This window comes from Zootoca vivipara, chromosome 7 (genome assembly GCF_965207765.1).
Source record: "Zootoca vivipara chromosome 7, rZooViv2.hap1.1, whole genome shotgun sequence".
NCBI classification, from domain to species: domain Eukaryota; kingdom Metazoa; phylum Chordata; class Lepidosauria; order Squamata; family Lacertidae; genus Zootoca; species Zootoca vivipara.
In genome coordinates, this window is record NC_142590.1 from 73400146 (window position 1) to 73421551 (window position 21406).

A 21406-nucleotide genomic window follows, 5' to 3' on the forward strand; every position below is an offset into this window, starting at 1 on the left:
ACTGGTAAGTTTAATGGAGAATCTAGCCCACTGTGTTAGGTATGTTGGATCTTTAGTGAGCCTTTTGTTTTTGTTAGGCCTTTGCCCACAATAAGTTTTATAAACTTATTCTTGATTACATTTTTCACAATGAACCTTGACAGGGAGCAGATTTCATTCACAGCTGGTGGATTTTGTCAGATTGATACACTACTTATTGGAAATTTATATTATGAAGAAACCTTAATACAGTATGTCTGCCTTGGGAGTTGTCCTCTGTGCCATCAATAATTCTGCTTTGTTAGTTGCAACACAGGGTGGGAAAGTCCAATATGGAGCTCATTATCAAACGGATTGATTTGCTGCAAAGATGGGATTGGTTTGGAAATTGAAAAGCTGCAGGTCTATGGCTGATTGGGGAGAGTTCAGCATAGCAGTGAATCAGTAGTGCTGTAGAGTAAGCTTTCATGGGCTAGACTTTTAATAATAATAATAATAATTCTGTTATTTATGCCCCGCCCATCTGGCTGGCTTTCCCCAGCCACTCTGGGTGGCTCCCAACCGAATATTAAAAACTGTAAGTGACCGATAGCCAGGTGCTAAATGCGCCTGGGACCTTGCTAATTTTGAGCACTGCCAGCATCTTTAGACAGGACTGGGAAAGACTTCTATTTGAAATCCTGGAGAGTCATTGTAAGACAGCATGTAAACAATACTGAGCTTGATGGACCAATGGTCTAACTCGGGCATCCCCAAACTGTGGCCCTCCAGATGTTTTGGCCTACAACTCCCATGAACCCTAGCTAACAGGACCAGTGGTTGGGGAAGATGGGAATTGAAGTCCAAAACATCTAGAGGGCCGAAGTTTGGGGATGCCTGGTCTAACTCATTGTAAGGCAGCTTTGTAGGAGCTTGTGAGAGACTGCTGGGGCATCCTACTGGGAAGTAGGTCCTGCTGTGTTCAATGAGGCTTTTTCCCAGAGAAGTGTGCATAGGAATGCCACATAGGAAATCAGTGCAAAAATTGTTATTCCTATGTTTTAATTAATATAATGGACAATTGAATTTTAAAGCACACAGTGAGTAGGAAGTCAGCATGTGCAAGAACAAGGCTGTTCTATTTTGATAGATGTTTGTGGGTGGAAAGTGAGAGAATGAGCACATGTGGGGCAGCTGTTAGGTAAGAAACTCATCCCAACTGGCTTTAGGCCTCTTTGTTCAGCAGCCATCTGTTTATCTCCAAAGCAGACCTACTCACCACTAGTTGCAAACTCCTAGGAAAATATTTTTGGTGGGGAGGGTGAGGGTGATTCATGGGCCCTAGTCCACTCACTATTATAATCTACCTAGATCTCAAATGCACCTATAAGGATTTGAATAGTACATCATGATGCTATTAGTCACCAGCATTTTCAGAACATGCAGAGCAAACAAGCTATCTAATGGTAGCCCACATGGTGCCCTCCAAAGGTTGTTGGACTACAGCTCCCATCCACCAGGCAGCATGGTCAGTCATCAGGGATCAGCAACATGCGGAGGGCACCATGTTGGCATAGCTGCCACGTCTTCCGTTTTTCGCGGAAAACCCCCGGATTTTAATCTGTTTCCCGCTGTTATCCCAAATAGAAAGAAATCCCAGAAATCCCCCGGATTTCCTACCTGCCAGGGAGGCTCCATTTCGGGTGCCACTCTGCCTTACCTTCCAAGTCCCGGACTGCAGAATCCGGGACCGGCAGCCCTGTGACACCGGAAGTTGTGTCGACGTAACTTCCGGTGTCGCTTTGCCCTTCTATGGGCACCAAAAATGGCCGCCGCCGGCTTCGATAGTCACTTCTACACATGTCAGGAAGTGCGTCGACGCAACTTCCGGTGTCGCTCTGCCCATCGATGGGCACCCAAAATGGCCGCCGCTGATGCCGGAAGTTGTGTCTATGCACTTCCGGACATGCGTAGATGCGACTTTTGAAGCCGGCGGCGGCCATTTTTGGTGCCCATAGAAGGGCAAATTAGGAAAAAATGGCCGCCGTCAGGAGAAAATAACGGAGAAAAACGGGAGACGAAGTGATACGGGGGACCACCGGGAAAAGGTAAGTAAAAACGGGGGGTTTCCAGGGGAAAACGGGGTACTTGGCAGCTATGCACTCTGCCCATGTCTGGGCACCGGAAATCGGGCAGGGCGGCACCGGAAGTCGCTTCTGCGCATGTCCAGACATGCGTAGAAGCGACTTCCAGTGCCGCGCCGCTGCTGATCCCGCATTTTTCAGCGGGAGACTTGGCAGCTATGCATGTTGGTTATCTCTGTTCTACAGAATACCTACCTGCCTTATCTGGAAAACAGAAGCTGTTGCCCAAACCAGCTGAGAATTTCAGTCTGTTAGTATTACTGAAGACTTTGCTGGCATGACCAGTTGTGTGTTGTTTTTCACAGCCAGGGGAAACTAACACCTTAAAGAAAATGGTAGGTTTCATCTTCCTGAGCCCATGAACTACAAAGTGCCCCTTTCAGACCAGGGCTCTTTAGATCTCCCATTTGCTAGGCCAAAGCTCCTTTGTAGAGCCAAACAGCATGACGGAATAAAGAGATGTGTTGCGTGTTGATGCATGCAGTCTTTGAAGGTCCAGGGGAAACACATTCAGCCTAAACAAAGATCTTTGTTTTTAAGACTCTAGCTAGCTAGCCTTGGTGTAGAAAGCAGAGCATAAAAGCAGCTGCTTTCTGTAGACTATTAATAGCTATGCTAGATATCTTCAGCAAAGACTTATTAAGTCACAGAAAGCTCACAGTTCTGTTGGTAGATCGGAGAGGTGCTCTCTTCCCCAAGAAAAACATGCATGCATGCAATGTTAGACCCCTAGAGATGGGGAACATAGTAATGGGTAATGGCAAACATTTTCTCCAGTTGTTACGGGTTGAAGCTAAGACTCCACCCTTTAGTTTGTTCTCTTGGTTACTTCCAATTTCTTATGTACCTGAGTTTTAGCCTGTTTAGCAATAAATTTGTTCCAGGCCTACAAAGTGAATAGCTTTCTCTTATATTAAACAAGAACTTAACAAGGAAGCTTAGGCCCACAGACCAAAGGCAGCCATTGAAGTACATATCTCTCTGACCTTTGACACGCTTTTCCAGGACACTCAAACCACCCCCTTCCCCTGCCTTGATCTGCACTCTCTTTCAGTGTTTTGGCCTGGCTGGACTGTGTCCTTGAGTTCTGATAATGCTTCCTTGTTTGTATGGTGGAGGAGACAAGGAAGGAAGGAAGGAAAGAACTAGCTTACTGTACAAAGGTAAAATTCACATCTATTGTTCTGCCTACTTTCGACTCTGGCCCCTTCCACTGCTGGTATATGGCCTGTGCAAGGTTGCCTAGAAGGAAAAAGACCCCCCCCCCCTTCCGGGAGCTCTCACCCAGACACCTTTTGATTTCCTGAGTATCAAACTAGCCCAGTGGTTGGCAACCTGCACTCTGTGCGTGACATGGCCCTGGCTTCATTTCTTGTGATGCTCCTGATGGTGGCACATGGGGGTGTGTGTGGCGGCACACAGCTGAGGAAGTGATCAAGCAATAGGGTGGCACAGAAGAACGAGAGTGAAGTGTGCGATCCCGCAGTGCTGCCAACTCCACTCACATTTGGCTCTGCCCTGGCCACCAATGGCATGTGGCCTCTGAAAGATTATCTCCAAGCAATGTGGTCCTTGACAGGAAAAAAAGATTTCCTACCCTCTATCATTACTGAGCACGGATACCGACAGCTTTAAAATGACAAAATAAAAGGACAGTTCCATCTCTTCTGATAGTGTGAGAGCAGCACAGGAAGGCATGATAATATCAGATTGGATATTGATCAATTAGTGTTTGCTTAGACATTTGATCTAATTGTAAATGGCAAGCTTCCTACTGGGAAACACAACTACATGAAGTCTAGAGGGGTCGACAGTAACACCTAAGATGTCTTTAAGATATCGTGTAAATGACTCTGAAAGTGATCTAGCAAGAGTTTCCAGCAGCCAGGAAAATAAATGCAGCATTAGGAAAATATCTTATGATGACTAGCATTCTTAGCAGGGGAATTCTAGGAACCAATTTTTTTAAAAAAAACTACAGGCAACTCATACAGCTTGGTAGCAATAAGGTGTGAGCATCTCATTGTTCCATCAGGGTTTGAACCTATTGTGGGTCTTGAACCTTAGAGATATCGGACAAGAATTTTCTTCTGTGTACCCCTCTGAATACTGGCCCAGAGGGTAAACTACAGCATGGTTAGGTCACAAGCATATTGAATACTGCAAGGACAGAGAAGGTCACATGACAAGGAGAAATTCCTTTAAAAGCTTCCAAGCCAGGCTTGTTCTTTAGTCTGCATGCAACACATGGGCTCTCTTTTTCATGTCAGGGAACTTTTAATATCTGGATTTGAAGACTGCAAAAAATATTGTCTTATAGAAAATAGTATGGTTGTATGTTAATGATGAGTAAATGCTATATTAAGCTGAAGGACAGAGTCTTTTAATCCTTTTTCATTTTCTTTTCTCTCTTTTTTTCTTCTGTCCCTTTTTAGATTACATTTTTAAAGTATTTCTTTTTTCTGGTGTATTATGAAAAGATACTTTGTATTGGGTAGGTCTTTGGAGAAGTATCAGTAAAAATACCATAGATGTTTTATTTAAAAACAGAGAGAGAGAGAATCTTAGGATGCAATTGTAAACATACTGTACTTCCAAAGGAATACCGGTCCTACTGAATCTTAAGTAAAAACATGAATAGTCAATATAACTGCAATTGACAATACAATTTCAATTTATTTTAAATTATCTGTATTTATTCATCCTGCTACATCTCATTGTTTGTCACCAGATCGTGATGGGCAGGGTTGTATCCTACATAAAATGAAAAGACTGTATTCTAAATGCTTTTATCTGTCAGATTTTGCCTGTCTTCTTAAAAGATGTGCAGATACCAACCAATCAAACCTGAACTTAGTGGGTCTTAAGAAACTCCACTTTCCAAATGTTGAAAAACTGCCAATGGTGTTTTTTTTTTACATCATTAAAAGAAAAACATCTATTATTATTACAGTGCCAAAAGGCTCCAAAGTGAATACAGATAACCATAGCAAACTAGATTTGTTGATATGGATTAAAAACTGTTTGCATCTCAAGCAGCAGCAAAACTCTTTCCATGACTTGTATAGCCAGAATGCTGAATCACACTTCTTAGCTGGCAGAACTTCCTGCATCAAGAGAGCCGGCCTGCTGTCAGCTGCCAGCAAGCCAGTAATGACAGTTCCACACCACGCCCCCCTAGGGCTGAGCCAATGGAAACAACGCCCGGCTATCTACATGTATGCAGGAAGCAGTTCTTCCCAGGGCTACACAGAGGCTGCGTTGGAGGTAGAACGACATTTCACCATGGGACTTTTACTCAGCTGGATTCAGAGTGCTTTGCAGAGTTTCTATGGGACAGAGGCAGTATTCTCCTGCTGGGCCTGGATGCAACTGGCAAAACAACCCTTCTCTCTAAGCTGAAGCTGAATGAAACCATAATGACCATTCCCACCATTGGCACGTGGAAACAATAAGGCCCACCAGGTCCATCAACAACGTCTCTTTCACCATGTGGGATGTGTGTGGTCAAGAACGGGTCAGACCGCTGTGGAGGCATTTCCAGCCCAACACAGCGTGGATTACTTTCGCTTTGAGGAGGCCAGGTCTGAGTTGGAAGCCCTGCTGGGTGACGAGCACTTTCAAGGGGTACCCGTGGTGCCATTGGCCAACAAGCAAGGCTTGCCCAGAGCGTGCCAACCCCCCCGGGAGGTGGCAGAAAAAATGGGGCTGAGGAAACTGCAAGGCCACTGATGGCCTGTGCAGGGCTGCTCCACCCTGACCGGAGAAGGGATCCCCGAGGCAATGTGGAAGCTAGCTGAGATGGTCAAGCGGCGTTGCAAAACCCAGGGCACATAGTCAGTTGGAGAGTCATATTAAGATCTATAGATATACAGTGGTACCTCTACTTACAAATTTAATGCGTTCCAAACGCACATTCGTAAGTCGAAAAAATTCCTAAGTCTAAACCCTATCTAAAAATTTGTAAGTAGAAAAAATCCTATCTAAACCACATCCAAGATGGCGGACGGAGCTCCATTCGTAAGTAGAAACATTCATAGAGTTATTCGTAAGTAGAGGTACCACTGTACAGTGGTACCTCGGTTTAAGTACACAATTTTTTTTCCGGAAGTCTGTACTTAACCTGATGCGAACTTCCCCATTGAAAGTAAGTGGATTAATCCGCTCCAGACGGGTCCACAGAGTACTCAATCTGAAGCGTACTTAACCCGAAGCATGAGTGTAATTGGTTCTGGAAGTCCGTACTTAACCTGAAGTGTACTTAACCTGAAGCGAACTTTCCCATTGAAAGTAATAGAAAGTGGATTAATCCGCTCCAGATGTGTCCGCGGAGTAGTTAAACTGAAAGTACTCAAACCGAAGTGTACTTAAACCGAGGTATGACTGTAGTAGAGCAGGGGTCAGCAAACATTTTCATCAGGGGGCCAGTCCACTGTCCCTCAGACCTTGTGGGGGGCCGGAATATATTTTGAAAAATATAAATACCCTGCAAGCCGGTCCCGCAGCTGCCTCCGGACCTGGAGGAGGAACGCACTCTGCATGCATTCAGGAGTGTGTCTCGGCACCACCCGCTCACTAGCGTCACGGAAGTCAGTCCCCGTGTGACGAGGCGTCTGCAGCACGCGGGGACTGTAGGGTCCATGGGCTGGATTTACGAGCCGGGGGGAGTGCATCCGGCCCCTGGGCCTTAGTTTGCCGGCCCCTGTAGTAGAGCACGAGACTCTTACTCTCAGGGTTGTGGGTTTGAGCCCCACGTTGGGCAAAAGATTGCACTGCAGGCGGTTGGACTAGGTTACCCTCATGGTCCATCCCAATTTCTTGGATTCTTGCATGGAGGACATAAGATATCCTGCTTCTTGGTTGCTTGTTCTGGCTGAGATGCCCTTGCCAAGGCTGCTTCATCTGCACACGGTCTATATGGAACACTATCCTGTTTACCAACTGCTGCCATGAGATTTCAGAGAAGGCACACATACTGTTGTTTCTTGGACACTGAATCCGGTGTATAGCTCTATTGGACAGTTCACATGAGTTTTGTGATATGTAGTTTGGACCAATAAAGGCATTGGCCTAATTTAGAATGTCTCTTATGGGCCGACATTGCTGCTTTTCCTTTTTATTCAACATATCGTTAGCCAGAATACATAACCAAAAAAAGAAAATTCCTGGACTTGAAAACCTGAATAATCAGCCCCACCAATATCATCTCTGGATCCTTGGCTATTTGAGTGCTTCTGCGATGTAAACGAAAGTTTATCATTTTGCCTTCTACATCCCCACTTGTTCTGTTTGGGAACTGTAAAGGTCCCTTCCTCCCCTCACATTTTATACCTATAACCTACCTGATTTCGCTCTCTTCTTTAATGCCTCAGCATTTTGCCACTTTGGTTTTATTACTGTTATGTCAAAGCTTTTGCAAACCATTTAAATTTCTTTAATTGAAAAGAAAATATGTGGTTTTTTATACAAATAAATAAAACTGGAATGATTTTATACACACACACACAAGGATCTACAGGGGAGAATAATTATCTACATTGAGAACAAGGATGGGGGGAGAACCTTCTGAGTTGGGGGCAGATTCGGCCTCCAAGGAACATGCTGCAGTGTTTGCTGCCACTGCAGCAGCAGCAGCAGCAACAGTGGGCAGTGCATTCCTTGGAGGCTGGATCGGCTGCCCCTCTGGATTCTGCCGCCTGAGGCGTCCTCCTCACCTTGCCTCATGGGTAGGCTGGCCGTGCTACTCGTCCCAATGGCTGTGTTCACCCTCCAGTGTTGGAGGTAGTACGTCTCTGTGTACCAGAGTGCCAACTGGTGATAACTGTGTGGCAAGATTCAGGTAGAGCTGTGTCGTCGCGTGTGTTTGTTTTTCTCCATGACCGAGCTGTGACGAATAGGCTGCAGACAGCCTCCTCTGTGTTGTCAGAATCAGGCCTGACTTCCTGTGGTCTTACCTTGTGGTGTGACTAATGTGTAGGGGAGAGAAGGAGAGATGAAGAGAGAATCAAGGTGGGGCTCTTGTTATGAAGGGGTGCAGGTGGAGAACAAATGGATCTAATGGGGCAGGGGAGCCTCTTCATTTTCTGCCTCTCACCCCAAGGACAGCCTGTTGTTGCTTTTTTAGGGGTTGGGGTTCATGCATCCATCTTATCTGTGCGGGGAGAGTAAAGCCTATAGATATCTCTCTCCACCCCCTTCTCTCTCTCTCTCTCTCTCTCTCTCTCTCTCTCTCTCTCTCTCTCTGGACAGGTTCTCTGTCTGTCCTGGAAGACCACCGCATCCTCCTTTCTCACCATCGTTGCCATTTTCCAGGCATCTCTCTCCACCTGGAGTAACAAAGGTGGGTGTGCCCTTCTTTGCAAGTGCTGGAGTCCTCACCCCCCCCCCAACATTCTGTGCAAGCTGTTGTGTTTCAGCGTTTGTTTCCCGTCACTCTTTATAGGAGATGCCGCAAAACGGATTAATCCCTTTCCTTTTAAAGGGGGTTGGGGGTTGGGGGAGAGTCGGTCAGAGCATCCCAAGGATTAACCCAATAAGGGTATTGCGGGGCGGGGCGGGGGCTAAACCATCCAGCAGGAATCCTCAGGAAGGCAGCCGCCCTGTTAAGTTGGTGCTATTATCAGAAAGATAATATTTGCATTCAACTAGGATTTTGCCCACAAGGGTTAATCTTACCGTTTGCCCCCTGCCCTTTCTTTAAATTAAAACAGTGGTCTGAAGCACGGTCAGTAAGCCCTCTTTGTCTGTGCAGGTTCTACATTAAACCAGCATTAAGTACCCCTTGCCTTGTTTCTGTTAACAAAGAGCTGTCATTAAAAGGTAAAAGGGATGCGGGTGGCGCTGTGGTCTAAACCACGGAGACTTGGGCTTGCCGATCGGCTGTCATTACAGCTTATTGATGAGGGTGGAATCCAAAGTGGGGAATCCAGGGCAGAATGTGTAGCATGTCTTTGCTTCTCGACATACTTCAGAGTGTCCATTGCTTGTAGACAGGGTAATCTCTTAAATTTAATAAAAAAATTCCTTCAGTAGCACCTTAAAGACCAACTAAGTTTTTATTTTGGTATGAGCTTTCGTGTGCATGCACACTTCTTCAGATACAGTGAAATGGAAGTTTCCAGGCACTTATGTAGAGAAGGGGTGGGGAGGGGTGGGGATGGGGAGGGGGGATCACTCAGAAGGGTGGTGGAAATGGGTGATTGACTGACTGATAGCTGTTGATGACCGCAAACGACTGCAAATGGTTTTGCATGAAAAAGCAAGGGTTGAGATGGCTGAAGATCGCTTATCATGTATGATGAGATAAGAACCCGATATCTCTGTTCAAACCAGGTCCCTCCATGGTTTTGAGCTTGGTGATAAGTTGCAATTCAGCAACTTCTCTTTCCAGTCTATTTCTGAAATTCTTTTGTAGTAAGACAGCTACTTTGAGATCTTGTATAGAATGTCCTGGGAGATTGAAGTGTTCTCCTACTGGTTTTTCTGTCTTCTGGTTCCTGATGTCAGATTTATGTCCATTTATCCTTTGGCGTAGGGTTTGGCCTGTTTGTCCAATATAGAGAGCTGAAGGGCACTGTTGGCATTTGATGGCATACACAATGTTAGAGGATGAGCAATTAAATAGTCCTGAGATGGTATGTTGGATGTTGTTGGGGCCAGTAATGGTGTTGTCTGGGTGTATGTGGCAGCAAAGTTGGCATCTGGGTTTATTGCAGGCTCTGGTACCAGTGTCCATGTTAAGTCTGGTGGTTGTATTATTGTGGGTGAGGAGTTGTTTAAGATTGGGTGGCTGTCTGTAGGCAATGAAAGGTCTTCCTCCCAGAGCTTGAGAAAGGGAGCTGTCATTGTCCAGGAGAGGCTGTAGATCTCTGATGATGCGTTGTACTGTTTTAGCTTGGGAGCTGTATGTGATGACTAGTGGTGTTCTGTTATTTTCTTTTTTGGGTCTGTCTTGCAGCAGGTTCTCTCTAGGTATCTGTCTGGCTCTGTTGATCTGTTGTTTAACTTCATCAGGTGGATATTTTAGTTCTAAAAAGGTTTGCTGTAGATCTCTTAGGTGAGATTCTCTGTCTGTAGAGTTGGAACAGATGCGGTTGTAACGTAAGGCCTGGCTGTATACGATGGATTGTTTGGTATGTTTGGGATGGTAGCTAGAAGCATGTAGATATGTTTGTCGGTCAGTTGGTTTTCTGTATAAGGTGGTGTCTATACGTCCATCCTGTATTTTTATAGTAGTGTCCAAAAAATGTATTTCTTGCATAGATTGGTTCATTGTTAGGTTGATGGTGGGGTGAAAGTCATTGAATGTCTGGTGGAAGGTTTCCAGGGTCTGTTGTCCATGTGTCCAGATAATAAAAATATCGTCAATGTATCGCAGGTACAGGAGAGGTTTGAGTGGGTAGGAGTTAAGGAAACGTTGTTCTAAATCTGCCATGAAGATGTTGGCATACTGTGGGGCCATGCGGGTGCCCATGGCTGTGCCGCTGATCTGGAGGAACAGGTCATCACCAAATTTGAAGTGGTTGTGGGTAAGGACAAAGTGGCAGAGTTTGGTAGCAAAGTCCGCTGTGGTTTTATCTGAAATGGTGTTCCTTATGGCTTGTAAACCATCATTGTGTGGGATGTTGGTATATAGAGATTCCACATCCATAGTGGCTAGTATAGTATTGTTAGGAAGATTGTTCAAATATTGTATTTTCCTCAGAAAATCTGTGGTGTCACGTACGTAGCTGGGAGCACTGATAGCATATGGTTTCAGAACAGAGTCCATATAGCCGGAAACACCCACTGTAATGGTGCCAATACCTGAGATGATGGGGCGTCCTGGGTTTCCTGGTTTGTGTATTTTGGGTAGAAGATAGAAAGTTCCTGGCCGAGGTTCCGCTGGTGTGTTTGTGAGGATCTGTTCTTGGATGTGTAGGGGTAGCTCCTTAATAATCTTGTTCAGTTCTTTTTTGTATGCTTGTGTGGGGTCTGAGTCCAATTTCATGTAAAAGGCAGTATTGGAAAGTTGTCTGTGGGCCTCTTGGATGTAATCAGTTTTGTTCATGATGACGACAGCTCCACCCTTGTCTGCCTCTTTAATTATAATGTCTGGGTTGTTCCTGAGATTTTCTATGGCTCTCCTTTCAGCATGGTTTAGATTTTGTTGTAAGCGATGGTGTTTTCTGGTCACATCCGTTTGGATTCTGTGGCGGAAGCATTCGATGTACAGATCTAGTGTGGTATTGCGTCCATCAGGAGGGGTCCATGTGGAGTCCCTTTTTGTGTAACTTCTTTTCGGTGGTAGTTGGTGGTCAATGTTCTGTTCATTGATGCGTTTGGAGGGTGATGGTTGTTCCCCAGTAAGTTGAGAGGTGTTGTGTTGTGGGGATGTAGTTTGTTCTACTTTGTCTTGTTCTTGTGTGTGATGAAAATACTCCTTCAGGCGTAAACGGCGGAAAAATGCTTCCAGGTCCCCGCAGAACTGAATCATGTGTTGGGATTTGGCAGGGCAGAATGATAGTCCCCAGAAGACAGAAACCAGAAGACAGAAAAACCAGTAGGAGAACACTTCAATCTCCCAGGACATTCTATACAAGATCTCAAAGTAGCTGTCTTACTACAAAAGAATTTCAGAAATAGACTGGAAAGAGAAGTTGCTGAATTGCAACTTATCACCAAGCTCAAAACCATGGAGGGACCTGGTTTGAACAGAGATATCGGGTTCTTATCTCATTATACATGATAAGCGATCTTCAGCCATCTCAACCCTTGCTTTTTCATGCAAAACCATTTGCAGTCGTTTGCGGTCATCAACAGCTATCAGTCAGTCAATCACCCATTTCCACCACCCTTCTGAGTGATCCCCCCTCCCCATCCCCACCCCTCCCCACCCCTTCTCTACATAAGTGCCTGGAAACTTCCATTTCACTGTATCTGAAGAAGTGTGCATGCACACGAAAGCTCATACCAAAATAAAAACTTAGTTGGTCTTTAAGGTGCTACTGAAGGAATTTTTTTATTTTACTTCGATCCAGACCAACACGGCTACCTACCTGTAACCAGAACTCTTAAATTTATTTATTTTTAAATACTTGCAAAGCTATATATGACTTTTAAAACAAAACAGAAATTCAGAAACTATGCACAAATACATAAAGTTCTATATTCCATAATAAATATGCCTTAGGGCATTTATTAGAAATCGTCATATTTCTAATTAATCCAGGTTGTACTTTATCACCATTGTGTTTCCTCATATTAAATCAAAGCAATATTGCCTTCTTGGAAATAAAGCATTCTGGGTACAAAATCCAAGCATGGTTTCCACTTATTTATAAATATATCTAATGTTTGGTGCTTTTTCCTCAGCCTTATATAGTTTGCCAGTTTAACCATTACAGCTTGCTCCCACATTTTCTAATCTGCCCCTATCCATTCATCTTTGGTATTTTTAGTTGCTTCCGATGTTTAGCATGTAACTTCTGAGCGGCTGTTAAAATTAAAAAAAGGAAAATATTTAAAACTGGTTAATTATGTAGTATCTTTTATATAGGGTGACAGAAATAATAATGGATGTATTTCAATATTTTTTTAAATGCTAATTTTAAACTGGCCATTGCCTAGACCTGTTGCCAGCTGGCTGAGTTTCTTTTTATTTGGCTTTCTGTGGATTCAAATGCATGTGCATTCATACATAAAGAGACATAGCCAATGTACATCCTTGGTGAGACAATTTTGACGCTGCTGGGTGGCAACTCTGCTTAGGAACCAGAAATCTTTTTTCTGTGCTGATTTTTTTTTTGTGGGTGCAAAATTTCATAAAATGCTTACTCATTCTGGATAGATAGATATATATATATTAAAAAAGCAGAAGGTTGGTACTACAGAACACAGCAGATTGAAATATTGGATGAATTATGAAAATCAGTTTCTTATGACAATCTGTAATGAGTTTGTGTGTGTTTGTGTGTCGGCTGCACCCTAATCTGATTGCCACATGGTCATGAAGTGAACAGCTGGTCCTCAGGCGTGCATGGAAAGCAAGCAGAATGTTGGCATCTCTATTCTTTCTTACATGGTTTTGCACTAGAAAAACAAAACCCACATCCAATTAAACATTTCTCTCCTATAAGCATATGTAGACTGTGTTTTCTTATCATAATTTCTGCACCCTTTATATATTTATTCGCTCCTCAGCCAAGTGCCTCTGGGAAGCACACAAACAGAACGTGAAGGCAACAATCTCTCCTCCTTGATTCTTTGTCTCTAGCAAGTGATATTCTGAGGCATCCAGTGTTAACCAGGCACTACCAAGAGGCAAAGTGTGTTGGCTGCCTCACAAGAAGCCTGTCTGTGAATGCTGGAATCTTTTAAATCTAGCCTTCTTGCCTAGTGGCAATTACTAGACGTTCTCCATGAATTTGCTCCGTTCATCTTTCTCAAAGCCGTCCAAGCCAGAGGCTATCGTCGCATCTTACGGTAGCAAATTCTACAAACAGATCATGCCTTCTTATCTATGCATCAAGTAATTGATCTATCAAGCCAGCAGCACCCTTGAACTGGGCTTGAACACTGCCAAAATTTGTCCTCTGTTTTCTTGAAAGCTTTCCTCCTCTGAGAAAGAGGCTTCAGTTTTATTGCCTCATTCTCAGGGTGCTTGAGCATTTCCTCAGAATTTAATAGGGCAGTTCCGCACCATTCAATGCATATTTAGAGCACATGGCACACACTACCAAAGAATCCTGGGAACTGCAGTTTATTAAAGGTGCTGGAAACGATAGGTCTGTGAGAAGGAAACTACAGTTCCCAGGATTCATTGGGGGAAGTCATGTGGTTTACAGTAAACGTGTGTTGGGTATGCTTTAGCTTTATAGCGTGGAACTGTCCCAGGTAACCTTCTGTGCTCTTGCACATAGGAAGCTGCCTTTCATTGGGCCAGAATACCTGTCAGTCTAGCCCACCACTGTTGCCTGTTTGCTCTGACTTTCTCCAGCGCCACATGCAGAGGCCATTGTAGTGTTGGAAGGGATCCTGAGCGTCATCTAGTCCAACCCCCTGCAATTCAAGGATCTTTGGCCCATTGTGGGGCTCGAACCCACAACCCTAAGATTCTTGGACTCTACCTCTACTGAGCTATCCCAGTGCATAACAACTCGGCTATAGTCACTCCCTTAAGGAGGACCCTGCCCAGAGTTCCCTGGGATGAAGTGCAAAGGCTGAAATATTAAAGCAAAAATGACCCAGCACTGCTCTGCTTTTCCATTGGCCCTCATTTAATGAAACTACTTAAAAGGTTTGCCTGAGGCAAAAATAAAAAATAGAATGAGGAAGGTGTGGCTCTCTCAGATGATGTTGCATTGGCACATGAGTGTGCGCTTTTGTGCAGGGTACATTTCATGCTTACAAACCAAGGTTCTGTGTCCAAGGTCTCATCAAGTGGTAGAGATTGGGATTGATCTTGATCTCTCTCCCCCCCCTTCAAATGTTGATTATTTGTGCTTTGAGAACATCTGCAAAAGCCTCCTGGTTTGATGACTTCAGTTCCAGCGTCAGATTCCCAATTTTTCTACTGCTCTGCATCTGGCCATTGCAATGTTTCCCCTCTTTTATCTGTGTCAAAGCCTTAACCCCACCTGTATGCTTTCCGACAAATGGGTACTGATTTACCTCCCCAGTTACATGCCCCCTTACAAAGTACAAGGGGGTGACATTTAGTAGTAGTAGTAGTAGTAATAATAATAATAATAATAATAATAATAATAATAATAATAATAAATTTATTATTTATACCCCGCCCATCTAGCCGGGTTCCCCCAGACACTCTGGGTGGCTTCCAACAAAATATCAAAATACAGAAATCCATCAGACATTAAAAGCTTCCCTGAACAGGGCTGCCTTAAGATGCCTTCTAAAGGTCTGGTAGTTGTTGTTCTCTTTGACCTCTAGTGGGAGGGCATTCCACAGGGTGGGTGCCACCACCGAGAAGGCCCTCTGCCTGGTTCCCTGTAACTTGGCTTCTCGTAGCGAGGGAACCGCCAGAAGGCCCTCGGCGCTGGACCTCAGTGTCTCTCTGATTCTTTCCAGGGATAGTTCTGAATTGATCAACAGGCTAAAATGCTCATTTTATGACACACCTTTGCTGTGCTGTGTGAGAATATTTCCTTGCTGAAATGAATCACTATGGACCTCAGTTATGAATGTCTGCTCTAGAAACTCCACATCTAATTTTACCTCCCTCCCTCTTATGTCCTGCCACTTCTCCACAGAAGGACCGTGGTTCAGTGGTTCAATCTCCAGGTAGAGCTTCGAAAGACTCTTGCTTGAAACCCTGGAGAGCTGCTGCTGCCAGTCAGTGCAAACAGTACTGCGCTAGATGGACCAGTGGCCTGAAATTGCATAAGGCAGCTTCTTGTGTTCCGTTATTTTCTTTAAAGAAGACTAGATGCCGGCCCGGCCCTACCATTAGACAGGGTGAGGCAGCCACCTCATGGAGCCCAAAGTGTTAACTTAAATTATTATTGTTTTATTTTTTTACTGCCAGGGAGGAGTATTTGTGGAATTTTCTGCTCCAGGTGCCAAAATAATTTGACTGGCCTTGAGTGGTAGGTTCTTTGACTAAGGGGAAGGTTCCCTTTTGCTTTCCTCCCTGCTACGTTTCAGACTGTAAAAGGTCTTGAGTCAGCTGCAACTGAAACACCTCTGCTCCCTGAGATTTGTCAAGTTCCGCCAAAACTCACTCTTAGAAATTACAATGCATCTGGAAACGTGTGTTTGCTGGCCCTGCTTCACAGCCTCCTCGAGTGCTTTTCGAATGTATTCTTGAGTAGTGATGACACCACACTGCTTGCCTGGATGAATGTGGGGCGGGTGGCTGCAAACCGGACTTTGGCACAGCTAAAATGTAGACTACTGCACAAAGATAAGAATCACATCTGTTTCTTTTGCCTCTGCCCCTCGCTGGCAAGTGATCCCTGGAGGGTTACCCACGTGGCAATGTATAAATATTTTGTCCTTGGCTTATTTTGACATAATTTGTGGTAAAAGAGGGTTTCAGCGGCCTTGCCATAGGCATTTTATTTATTTAAATATTTTCTACCCCACCTTTCCTCTGTTAAAACACACACACACCACACACACACACACACACACACACACACAAAAGAAAAGAGCCAACCCTCAAGGCAGCTTTACAAACCAATAAAAGGAATATAAAACTCCCAACAGTAATAATTAAAACACCATACAAAAACCAATGCAACCAGGGAAAAGGGAGCAACTGCAGGCTGTAAACCATAATTGCTTCTAAAAGCCCTAGCAAAGAAGAGAAACTGAAATTGGCTTACAAAAAATGATGATGATGGTGCCAGACAAATTTGGGAAAGGAAAGGAATTCCAGAACACCAAATAAAGAGGACTGGGAGTAGTAGCCTGTTGTGTTTTGTGTTATTGGATCAGAAAGGAAGGGCTTTGTGTCCTAGGGCAGTGTTTCTCAACCAGTGTGCCTCCAGATGTTTTGGGACTACAACTCCCATCATTCCTGACCACTGGTCTTGCTAGCTAGGGATGATGGGAGTTGTAGTCCCAAAACATCTGGAGGCACACTGGTTGAGAAACACTGTCCTAGGGGAGAAATCATTTGGCTTTTCTACCAGATTTGCAACATGTGAATGTGTGGTTAGCGGCTACTGCTTCTAGCTGTTAGTTCAGGATTTTTTAATTTATTTTTTAACGGTATCGCCCACAAATTATTCTTCTGTGTCGCTTCATCCTTGGATCTGCTTGACTTTCCTGCCATCAACTCTGAATCCATGATCTGTTTTTTGTTTCTTTCCTCCCTTGAGGCTAACCAGCAATCAAAGGGGTTAGGGCTTTGTGTTCATGCCCTAAAAAGTAGATCTTCTCCCAACAGCCTGTGAGTCAGTGGGTGGTAGAAGGGCTTTTGGAATAAACATGAACTCAGAGCACAGCAAACAGGAGCAATCTGCTCATCATTACTAAGATTCTGCTTACTTAGTCAGCTCACTTTGTTTGTATGTGGACCCAATCAACCTTCCTTGTAGAGGTGCTTCCGAAGCATAGCAGCCGAAAGTGAACTTTGCATTTTATTTGAGGAAATGGTTTGTGCTAAAATAGCAGCTTTTAGGAAAAGAAGGATCCTTTTCTCTCTTAAGACAATGAAGTTCTCCGTTTGACCCCAAATAGCTTATACAGTATATATTTCTTTTATTAAATTGGCAAGTTGCTGTTTTTTTGTTTTAAAGCGCTGTAGGCTTTTCTTAACCAGGCGCAGAAGTTCATTTCTAAAAATTGTGGTGTGTATCTGGGCAAAATGTTCAAGGGGCTGAGCAACTCCCTTATGTAAAAAGGTTACAAGGTTCAGGGCTTTTTAAGCCAGGGGGGGGGGAACAGGGAGTAAGGGGAAGAGACAGAAGATCTGCATAAAATGAATGTATGTTGTGGAGCAGTGTTAGAAACTGAGAGAGAAAAGCTAGGAGCCAAATGCCTCCTGGGACCTGGGTTGTGGGCGCCAAAATAGAATGTCTAGTAACCACTGGGGAGAGGTCAGCAACACTTTTTATTTATTATTTTGATAAGCATGAAGTCATACACAATTCACATAAGTGACACATGGTTAATATCACATTTTTAACACAAATTGTTAATGCATGTTTAATTTGGTGTTCAACGATACAAGAATATTGGTGCCATACTGCAGTTTTCAAAACACTCTACCCTTGATTGTTAAACTCCTAACATATTGTCTATCCTTAATGTATACTTTGAGACTTCAAAGCACATACACTTCAGTAATCCTTGAGTGCCAGGCGCAAAAAAATGGCACCTAGACTTTTTGAGGTGCTCGCAAATGGAGAATCTTTAGGCACAAAATGTGCCTGGCGTCTCGCTAATTTTGAACCCTGCTTCACACACATGGAATTCAGTCCAGTTTTCTGTGTGCAGCTGATCCAACCACATATCATGTTAGCTGTGGGAAAAGTGGACACAATTGTAAATCATAGTTTCCAGGTTTAAACAAACGGGAAACAGTAGTTAACGGAAGACTTGTGCACTCATGTAAACAGCTATGTCTAAAAGCACAAGGCTTATTCATATCTTGCCTGATTAAGCTGAGATATAATCAGTGCTGTTTTCTGGGGGGACGCAGGGGGACGCATACCCCTAAACATTTTGTGAATCTAAGTTTAGCCTCATTGAGGGGCAGTATTTCAATATGAGTAGGAAAATGAGAATACCCCTAAACATTTTTTTTATATAGAAAAAAGCACTGGATACCCAGATCTGAGATCTCTCATTGTCTGAATAGGAGAGGGCTGTTAGTTTATGTCCTGCATGTTGTTAAATAGATAAATAGCATATATGGTTCCTATAATACTTCAGTGGACCAATTTTTTGAAATGGGATGCTGGACTAGATTAGAGTGCCTATGTGTCTTACTTTAAGGAATGCATCCTCAATTTGATGGAGTGTCTGATCCAAGTCCAGGTTAAATATAAAGAACCAGAAGAGAGGAGAACAGAGGCTTTGAAGTTGCTCATCCAGTTAACATCTGGGCTGCAGACTGAGCTGGCACAAAGTTAACCTGGTCACAGCCTTCCCCACTGTGGTCAGATGTCTTGCAATTTTTATTTTATTTTAAACTACAGAATTTAGATGTACATATAAATCAGCATATGCAAATTTTATGCAATTTTATGTTTACTTCCATCCTTTCCTTTATTTGGTGATGAGCAAGTGATCATTCTAGATCAGGTTTCCTCAACCTTGGCCCTCCAGGTGTTTCGAGACTACAATTCCCATCATCCCTGACCACTGATCCTGCTAGCTAGGGATCATGGGAGTTGTAGGCCAAAAACACCTGCAGGGCCGAGGTTGAGGAAGCCTGTTCTAGATGGATCTGTGGCCTGATCTAGCAAGGATCTGTTACTGCTGTTAATGATGCTAGATTTAATTGAATAATAGATCATTAAAAAAAACACCTTGAAGTATTTCTTTTTTAAATCCTTTGTAGTCTCAGGAATTTCCTAACTACTTGAGATTCAGAATCAGGTCCCCAAACAAAATTATTCATTTTTTGGGGGGGGGAGAGAAGGTTCCTGATATGATATATAGATTTAAAATCACTACCGTACTTTGGATTTTTGGTGGTTGAACTGATGGGTGAAATGGTGTGCTTGAACACACTGGATTCAGCTAATGTTTCCCCAAAATATTTTCCAAGGCTTTGGTAAAGGCACAATCCACACACAGGTGCCTGCCATTCACTAGACTAGCTCAACACTTGAGAATTTATTGAAGTCTACTTGGCGCAGGGAACAAAGCCGCTGTGTGGTAGACAGGGAATCCTGCTATATCTGGGGATCATTGTAAGTTATGGGAGAAATGGGGGAAGATTTTCTGTAAAGTGGAATAACTAAAAATAAAATAACATATTTCCAATTAATATAGCTTGCAGACCCTTTTTTCTGGCTTGGAGATCAAAGTATGTGCGCTCAGGGGAGGAGGGAATGCGGAAGAAGATCTGGAAGACTATAGTTGCCTCTTCTCTTCAACTCTGGCAGTAAAGTGGAGCCAAGAAAGCTGCATTGTTCGGTGCTTCAGCTACAGGAGCTGCTTTGATTTCTCACAGCAGGAATTCTTGGCTTTGCATGAGTGAGGGCCCCCAAGTGCAGCTATGAAGGGAGTTTTTCCTCTTCTCCCCCCCCCACCATGGGTTTGAAGCACGTTCTACTGACAAAGCTCTGCTTCAGACTAAAATGAAAGGGGAGTGGAGGATATAAAAGGGGGCTTTAATCATTGAATTGGAGACACCCTGTATCAAGGGGAGTGAATCTGAGCAGCACCAAAGAGTCGGAATAAGGCCAGTGTGCTGTCAGGTGACTTGATTGTCTTCCAGAGATCATACACAAGATGGCTCGCAAAAGATCATTTACCCTCTTTAATGAGCTCAAACCATCTTTTTGTGGCTCCATCAGGGCAGTTACAGACTGCTCCTCCTTCCTCCTCTCTCTCTCTCCCTCTCTCCTCTACTGGACTTACCCAGCCGCTGAGTGTTCCCTGTTGGCAAGGTATGATCCTAATGGTACTGTAATCTGTTACCTATTTTGCGCCTGCTTTTCCTTCTACTTTTTTTTTTTAAGGAAACCTGTTAGGTTACCGTTTGTTTTTTTCTTGCAACACAATTTTCAGAAGTGTGACTTGCTAAAACTGTGGAGTTTCTCTCCTCCCTGAGAAAGCAAAGGAAATGGTGTTGCTCCAGAAGGAAACCCCCCAAAATCCATAGCTGGGCAATACCTTTCTATGATAACTAACAAAAACAAGACAAAATAAGGAGCTAACTTTCTTCAGAACTTTCCATGAGGCTAGATGGGACACACATCGTCTTTAGGCTGGATGGAACAAAGAAGCATACTGTCACAGGCGCGGTAGCGGCTACTCTAGAGTAACGACTCCTCCAGGTGTTGTCTTTTCATTCTTTTATTTAGTGCTGATTATTTACAGTGCAGAACAGTACTATGTACATGTTGTCAGTTAGGGGTCAGAACCTCCGAATGGAGATTCGCGCGTTTTCTTCCAGCAAAGTAGTCTAGGCATACTGAATCTCCGCCCCCGTCGTTTCCTGCGCAATTCCGGGGTCGGCGGGATCGGCCTTCTTCCCTTGCCTCCCACTTCCCTTCCCACACTGGACATGGGCTCCGCTACCTTGCCTGAGCCTCGGTCACCACTTCCTGAGTCTCCGCTGGAGACCTCTCCCTCTCCACTAGCACTCGCGCTGGGAGACGAGCTGCTACTTAAGATGGGAGGGACTTGCCTGTAACTTCTGTCCCTCACACATACAATGGCCGTTCTGCCATTTCTGAAAATATAAAAACCCAGCAGTCCCCCAGATCTGTCTCAATCTTTTGTGACATTTTTGGCTGTCCTGATGCCTAACTGTGGATTGGTCCCACCCCTCTTCCTGCCCCTTGTTCTCTAGAAGTTAACTCTCTGAGCAAGTGTGGAAGGGATGTATCATGCCTCACATGCATGTAAGTTACATACACACGAATCTTTGGCCTTGAGTTACGTGTTACCAACTAACTTGGGTACGTGAGTACTTCACCTTATTGCTGTGAATCTGCAGGAGTGGAGGGAAGGAAGAAGAGGATCTGCTATGTTGGCACACTCAGATTTGGAACTTTGGGTTGCATCCAATTTTGCACTCTGTGAATGTTCCGTCAGCGCAAGGATTTCTGCTTCTGCAATGCAACATTCTCATCACCTTCCATTCGCCCTAAATCTGTTCAGAAGGTTCCCCCCGA

At 44.0% G+C, this 21406-nt stretch overlaps 1 protein-coding gene and 1 pseudogene across 2 annotated transcripts in view; both read left to right on the forward strand.

Annotated features, from left to right (window-relative positions):
• SRC (SRC proto-oncogene, non-receptor tyrosine kinase) overlaps positions 1 to 21406 on the forward strand; it is a 96722-nt gene that overhangs the window by 15386 nt on the left and 59930 nt on the right. The window lies entirely within an intron of this gene.
• Positions 4730 to 6063, forward strand: LOC148685134 (uncharacterized; annotated as a pseudogene).